The following is an 8,252-nucleotide window of genomic DNA, read 5'->3' on the forward strand; positions in this document are numbered from 1 at the left end:
GCTTTAATGGTAAAGAACTATGTTTTGGAGCAAGTTGCAGCAACATTTAGCTGCAGGCCAAGTCAGATCCATTATCTGCTTTTGACAGAAGGAAAAGGGGGAAAATCTGTGATAGGGACTGAATATGACCACAAAGACTAAAATATGTACTGATTTCCCTTTACGGAAAATGTTTGCAAACCTCAACTTTGGAGCAAGCCCATTTGAAACACCTCTAAAATTCTTTGAAAGGGTAAGGGAGGGCTCCTTTCTCAACTTACCAATGAAATTAGTACAAATGAGAAGGGATGGTGGAAGTAAGTTCATAGACTCATGCTTGTGGCCCAACTATAGAATTATTAAATATACAAATATTAACAATTATTTGAATAGGGATGAAAAGTCAAAAGCAGAGGGAGTAACAGTGAAGGCACTGATTAACTTCTCTAAAGATGATGAAAGCATTATGGTATTGGGATGGTATTGGTATTTGGGATGGCATTATATCATCCCAAAGAGTCTGACAATGAAACAGTTTTCATTTTATGAAAAAAAAAAAAAAGCAAGTAAGAAAAGAATTTTATATCAATGTATATGACTATAAACTTTCATAACAACTAATGTTTAAAGGTGATTCTGAACCATCAAAATTAGGATAGGTTATTTACAGTATCTCTTCATTAAGGATTTTGAAATACATTTTAGTAACATTTATGGAGAGAAAAACCACTGAAATAAATAATCCTGAAATAAATAATCCTGAATAATCCTGAATTAATAGTTTAATTCACATCCAAAAAACCTAGGCTACACAGAATGACTTGATGCCTAGTTGACCAATTCTTCATAATATAAGGATGAAAACAGAAGCTTTAAGCCAAAAATGCTGAGAGCCAATTCATTGAAGATGCCTCTTAGTACCTGTTAATGAAGAAGAGGAAATTAAAATATAAAGTAATTAGGCTACCTGTATTAGGGGCAATAAGGCTTTCCAGTAGGCCTAATTAACTGTAATATGTTCATTCTGTTCCATTTCAGGCTCCACCAAATATGCTATTCACAGTGCCTGAAATCTGGAAGCTGGGAATATATCTGTCCTTTGACCACTGGATTGAATAGAATTAACCTTTTCAAATTTAAATATAAATGTCTAATAAAAAGCATACACCTACCACAGTCTGTGACTTCCAGGAAGGAAAGTTTTTATTGCTCACTGAAGCACCATTTTAGAACAGCTTGCACACAGGGATCGTTTCTGGGGCAGACATTGTTACCATTGTTGACTACCAATATCCATTCCACTTCTTCCTGTCAAACAGAATTTCAGTTTTGTTTGGGGTCACTGTGTACACAACTAAAAATATCTCCAAGCAAAGACTGGCCATGGAACCCAGAACCTGCCAATGAGAAAATGCAAAGCTTGCAAGCAGAAGACTTTGGTCCTTCCACCTCCTTTTTTCAAGGCTGCAGATAGAGAGGTATGGAGGAACAGCAACCACTTGCCACCATAAAAACAGGAGCCACCAGCTTAAAGCCCCATGAAGGCAGAGCAAGCCTGGGACAGGCAGCATTAGTGAGGAGCTGAGCCAGTTCCAGGCTTTCTCTCTCTGGCCTTGTTGTTACGTGAGAAAAGAAAACTCCTTAGTTTTTTAAGCTATTGCTGAGAAGTGTTCTGTTAATCTCAGCTAAGGCAGTCCTAACTTTTAGAACGTGTTATTATGATTATCAAAGTACAGTGCTAAGTGCTTTAAAAACACTGTCTAACTTGATTTTTTCAAGAGCTCTATGATGAGGAAACTATTATCATCCATTTTACAGGGATTTTAAGTAACTTCCCAAGATGACCCAGCTAGTAAATAGCAGAACTCAAATTCAAATCCAGATCTAACAATCTCTATTGCTTCTTGCACGATGCCAAACCCAGTACATTATACGTAGATGGTTACCAGATAATGGCTTTGTTTAAAGATATTTGCATAACCCACAGCCACAGAAGCTAGAGAGATGTCACTCTCCTGGTCAGAGAGCAGATTTATTTTATTGCTCCAAGATAAAAAGTCTTCCTGCTTTCCTTAGAGGAGATTTGTTAGTATTCCAAGGTTAAAAAAAAAAAAAAAAAGAGGGAATGTCTTCCTTGGGGGTAAAGATTGGGCAGGTTTGCCAACAGCCCCTTCTAAGCTTACAGGACTTAAAAGATCTCAGGGTTCCTCATCTGTGACCAATAGCCCTATGTGCACAGTATCCCTTGGGTCCTTGTCCATACAACCCATGGAATTTGGGGCTCAAGGGAAACTGATGTAAGCATTAAGCTGATGCATAAACTGTCTAAACACATTTGGGCTCCTTCTCTCTTCACCAAAAGAATCTATGGAAATGTGGCCATTCGAAGTAGGAACCACAGTGGTCTTTGTGGCTTAGGGCCCACTTGACCACTTGCCAGTAGATAGGAGATATTTTAAATTAAGTAATACCTCCTTTTAGCCCTAAAGAATGATGTTGAAAGAATTAAGAACTTCACAGTCAAGTGCCTCATACTATTTTCTTTAAGATGTAATTATGCCAAAGAAGTAGTTTTTCATCATATTGGAATTTGTCACACTCTTCAATTTTAGAATTTTGGCAGCACATGTGAAGAGATTAAATATCAAAATCATCATCAAAGTTACTAACAATAACATGGAAACCACTACTGTAATATAACATCTCATGATTTCCATAAAAGCTTTCCTAGGTATGGCTTCATTCGTTCTCTTGCAGTCTTACTATAAGGTTTTCTGTATGGCTGTTTGAATACAGCTGTCTTGTCCCCTGACCTCTAATATCCTCAAGGTGCAAAAGATCTCACATGTTCCAATAAACATACCCTCTTTCTTCAGTGCCAATCTTATATAGCCCACACTGTATCAGGCAACCCATTTGCTCTCTTACATCTCACGGAGTTCTGAAGGACAGTATCCAGTTGTAGCAAAGACAAAAATGTTATACTCTGATAAAATGTTGTGTCATGTAATTTGGTGAAGGAATATGGTATATGCCTGCCTAGCACTCCAGATGAAAACCTCTGTCCTTGGGTCCCTGGATAGCGAATCAATGTTTACTAAACACCCACTGTGCACAGAACATGATGTTCCAGGCACAATGGAGCAAGATGACAGATATTTTTAAATGATCCCTGCCATCAGATATAATGTACTTTGGAAGACAGGACATGTGTGAAATATTAAAGAACACATCTATAAATAATACCATTATACCAGCCAATCAGTGCAGTGGCTATAAAGCTCAGTCCACTATCCAGGTGCACAGAAGACATTAAATAAACTAAATCTAGGCCCAAATACCCAGCCTACTGAGTTCTCCTTCCCTTCAGAACACACAAAAGTTATATGTGTAAAAGGACCATGGGTAGGTGGGAACTCCCTCTCACCCCTTGCTCCCCACCTGGTCCTGGTTCATCCATCTTCACCAATCACTGATGAGATCTGGCTGAGATCATCCCTTCATTGGAACATGAGAGTCTTAGGCAAGGCTAGAAGGCCCTGTGCTCAGAGTGAAGGCTCTCTGTGTGAACCGTACAGCCTTCAAGAAAACTTTCCACTCACTCAGAGAGTTTGTTTCCATGGAAGAGTGCCAGGACCCACACTGGCTATGACCCACCAACCTCTCTCCCCTTCCTCATCACAGGGAAGACCCTCTCTCTCTTGACTTCCCTCTTTCCTTCTCTCCTCTATACTTATCTTTTTTCTTGGACACCTAGAATTACCTCAAATACAACACTTATTCAATTATTATACACTACAACCAAACTAACGATTAGGTGGTATTCGTTATGTGCCAGACACTATTCTAGTGCTTTATTATATTTATTGTATTTATTCATTTAATCTTTACATAAACTTCTATAGTACTATAGTTATCACCATCTCACAGTTGAGAAAACTAAGGTATGTAGAGGTGACTTTGTCCAATCATGTAACTGGTAAAACTGGCTGATTGCTAGTTTTGACCTTTAGTACAGTTAAGAAGAGCCATTGACCTCAAAAACCTTCTGTTTTTCAATATAAACCTGTTTGCACAGTGTTGTGGAGCTTTCTCATAGAATACGAACCACAGACAAAGATAGGACATGAATATGTTCTAGTCCCCCCTCGCCTTTTTTAAACCATAAATTAGGGTCAGCCATATTTTAAACACCATATGAAAAACTTAACAGTTTTCTTATGAAAGTTATTTAAACTTGGAGTAGGGTCAGATTTGAATACTATTCAGGCTTAAAAGGTTTCATTCAATTGCTCAAAAACAAGGAACATTCGACTCTTGGAATTTATTACTCAATTTTATCTGGATGTTGGATAGCTGGATACTATCCTGTGGCAATGAGTCCTAGCAATATCAATTTGTGGTTTTATAGGAAGCAGGGTCAAGACTGTTTAGATCACAAATCCTCAAGCCTGACCCCAAGGTTTTCCAGATTCACCATCCACAGGAAATTTCAAATAACCCTCAGGTGAAAAACAATCTCCTGGACTCCCAGAAAGTACTCTTTTGAGGGCTCCTGCCCTTCTGGGATAGAGGAAAGCTGAAAATAATGATCTCTCTCTCTCTCTCTCTCTCTCTCTCTCCATCTTTCTAAGGAGTTTTAAAAGTCAAAGCTAAATCAGGATACTCTTAATAGTGTATTCCCAGAAAGTGAGATTTCTGGGACATCTGGCATTTGTTCTCGTCTAAATGAACACTGTGAAAAACCAAGACTTATTTTTCTCCTGACAATTCATCCGCCATGATCAAAAGTGAAAATGATATAAATTTCTTGTGTCATATTTTTCTTATTCCCAATAGTAACTATTATGAAGCAGCCTTCATTTTTAAAGGGGAAGTACAAAGTCTGATGGGTATTTCAAGAAGAAAAAACAACAATTGATTCACTCTATCAAAGCTTGTCATGTAACAGCTGAGCCCTGGCACTACCAACAACAAACAACAAATGTGCCAAAGACAGCAAGATGCATTTGGGAGATAAAGCACAGCTTCCTTCGTGCCAGAGCACCGCTTGAACAGATGAAGAGAGGGCATGAATGCTGCTTGAAGAAGGTGGGTCCTGAGAAGGGGTTGGTGACAACACGACACTGGGCTGTAATTGAGAATGCCGGTCTCATTGCAGACCTCTGCAACGGGGCAGCTGCGAAGTGTCTTTTGACATTGCTACTTGGAGCCAAGTCATCTTTCTCATTAGGCTGTTTAAATGCCACCTGGCCATGCTGAGAAATCTTCTGCAACACAAAGAAGAATGTCAGTGTTCCCCAAAGAAAGGTAGAGCAAAAAGCTAAACAAAGACAATGTTAACACAATGCAAAACTCTATCCTGCCACGGGTACATTATCTATCCTTTGGAGTTGCCACAGACCATGGTAGCTTAATCTGAAAACCTAACTGCCAATTATAGAATGCTTTGGCAGTTTCTCCCTTCTATCGTTGCTGGAAGAATTATTCATGTGTTGAAGCTAACTATGCCCATGACTGAACTCTGAATGTCATCTTTGAAACTCAAATCAAGAATTTGGTGGCTGGCCTCTCAGTTCCCGGATGTAGGGCAGTCAGAATATGTTTCAATGCATCTTCAATCTATTACCGTAAAACATCCAGAAAGCTTCCCAGAAAAGATACTCAGAGAAGATTTTTGTGAACTACTGGAAGGTTACTTACCAAAAAGTCTCTGACTCGATCTCTATCTACCTCTTTTGTACCTCCCCTCACTATTCTAATAAGGGAGCAGAGAAGACACCAAAAAATTAAGAGTTCAGATAAAATAAGGTTGAGGTGATTGCTGTTAATGCATCTTCTGACAGTGAAAAGCAAGGAAATGCTAATCACTTAACAATTAGCCATGTTTTTCCCTTAATTAGAAATGTACTGCATTAAGGAGAAACTTGACCGAATAATTTGCTACTTGATTGAGATGATTATCAACCCTAGAAAGATCAGTGGGGCACAACTTAGGAAGATCTGTAAATACATGCCAGATCTTTGTTGCTAATATCACTGTGGACAACAGCTCTCAAGTGTGGTCTGCAGACCCACTAGGAGTCCTCAAGATCTTCTCAGAGGAAATATTAGGTCAAAACTATTTTCATAATAATAAGAAGCAGCTTTTGCCTTTTCTCCTGGGTTCACATTGCATTATAGTACAAAAGCAATGTGAGTTAATGAGTAAACTTACTGCTTTGAGTCAGTCACTGCATTCTTCTGTACCTAAGAGCGGGATGAAAGGGTTGTTTCACTTAAGAGTGTCCTCGACGAATCAGTGAAAAGTATCAATTTTTAAAATTAATTCTCAGTTCATAAATTGACTTCTTACACGTTCATGTGACAAAATATACATAAAACCCTTCTGCTCTATACCAAAGTGCAGTGGTTGTCTCAAGGAAAAACACTGACGTGATTGTTTGAGTTGTGAGGTGAACTAGCTGGCTGGGCATTTCAGTTAATAGAGAATGATAAACCATTCACTCATTCAATTAATACCTCCTGAGTTCGATGTTCTTCTTAGTGAGAATTAAGCGTAATCACCATCAACTCCCTTTCAAAGTTGAATTATACATTAATAAGTTTCTAATCCTTTCTAAATAATATTGATATAAAATTCATATTCTGTACAATTCATAAATTTTAAATACACAATTCAATGGTTTTTGGTATATTCACAGAAGTGTGCATCTATTACCATAACCAGTTTTAGAACATTTTTATCACCTTAAGAAGAAACCATGGCAATCCTTAGCAGTCTTTCCCCATTTCTTCCCAACATCCTCAGTTCTAAGCAATCACTAATCTAGCTTTCATCTTTATAGATTTGACTATTCTGGGCATTTCATAAATCATACATTATGTGGTCTTTTGTGACTGGCCTCTTAGCATGTTTTTGAAGTCCACCTATGTTGTACCATATAATCTTCATTTCTTTTCATTACCAAATAATACTCCATTGCATGGATATGCCACACTGTATTTTTCCTTTCATCAGTTGATGGAGATTCAAGTCGTTTCCACATTTTGGTTATTATGCTAACAATATGCTGTTATGAAATTTTATATACAATTTTTTGTGGGGGTTGCATTTTTGTTTCTCTTGGGTGGATATAGAAGTACAATTGTTGGGCCATATGATAACTCTTTCTTTAACCTTTTGAGGAACTGCCAGACTGTTCTCCAAAGCAGCCAGGAAAACATTCTTAAAAACTCAGCACTAATGCATTCACTCATTTAGGAAACATTTGCTGGAAACTAGCTATGTCCAGTTCCATGTTCTATATCTTACAGATATAATGGCAACCAAAACAGAGTCTCTGCCATAATGGAGATTATAACCTGGCAGAGAAGATAGACAAAATCATAACTTTTGGGCTAAATATAATGATAAGGAAAGTACAGGATATAAACAGCCAGATAATAGAGGGACCTAACCTGTTCAGATGCCTGGTAAGATCTCCCTGAGGAAGAAATGTTTTTGCTGAGACTCAAGTGAAGGGATAATCAGAACTAACTTGGCAAAGAAGGAGGAGAGTGTTTGGTACAAAAAAACAAAGTCATGTAAAACTCTAGAGGTAAGGAGGGAGTATATTTTGTTTGAGAAACCAAGAGAAATTCACTGTGACTGCAAAGTGTATAGTGTGCAAGATAAATGAGAGTAAAGATTGAGTCTGGGGAAATAGAGACCACTGAAGGGTTTTTAATAGAGCAGTAATGTGATTAGATTTGTGTTCCTAAAGAACACTCTTGTTTCTATCTGGAGACTGAATTGGAGGAAATCAAACTAGAAGCTTCAAACCAGTCCAGAGCATATAAAGAAAAAGTGCCCAGAAGTTATGGTGGCCCAGACTACAATGATGGCCGTGGACCTGATGGAAATGGAATGGAATCAAGAAAAATTAAAGATTAGAATCAGTAGGAGTTGATGATTGATTGCAAACAGAGAGCAAAAAACAGGTAGGAGTCAAGTAGATTTTCTCTTCAGGTACTGGGTGAATGGTAATGCCATTTACAAAGATGGTGGTAACACAGGGAATATGACAAATCATGATCCACAGCTCAATGCACAAAGAAGGAACATTTCCCATGCACTCACTTCATGCAAGGCACTAGGGCTAGAGCTTGAATATAGAATATATATATATATATATAGAATATGTATAGTAAAATACATATGCTCTAGACCAATAACAATCCCTCCAAATATGTCTGCATTCTTATTCCCAAAACCTGCAATATGTTACCTT

Source organism: Mustela putorius, unplaced genomic scaffold (genome assembly GCF_011764305.1).
Source record: "Mustela putorius furo isolate JIRA1106 unplaced genomic scaffold, ASM1176430v1.1 tig00003969_pilon_pilon_pilon, whole genome shotgun sequence".
Taxonomy (NCBI): Eukaryota; Metazoa; Chordata; class Mammalia; order Carnivora; family Mustelidae; genus Mustela; species Mustela putorius.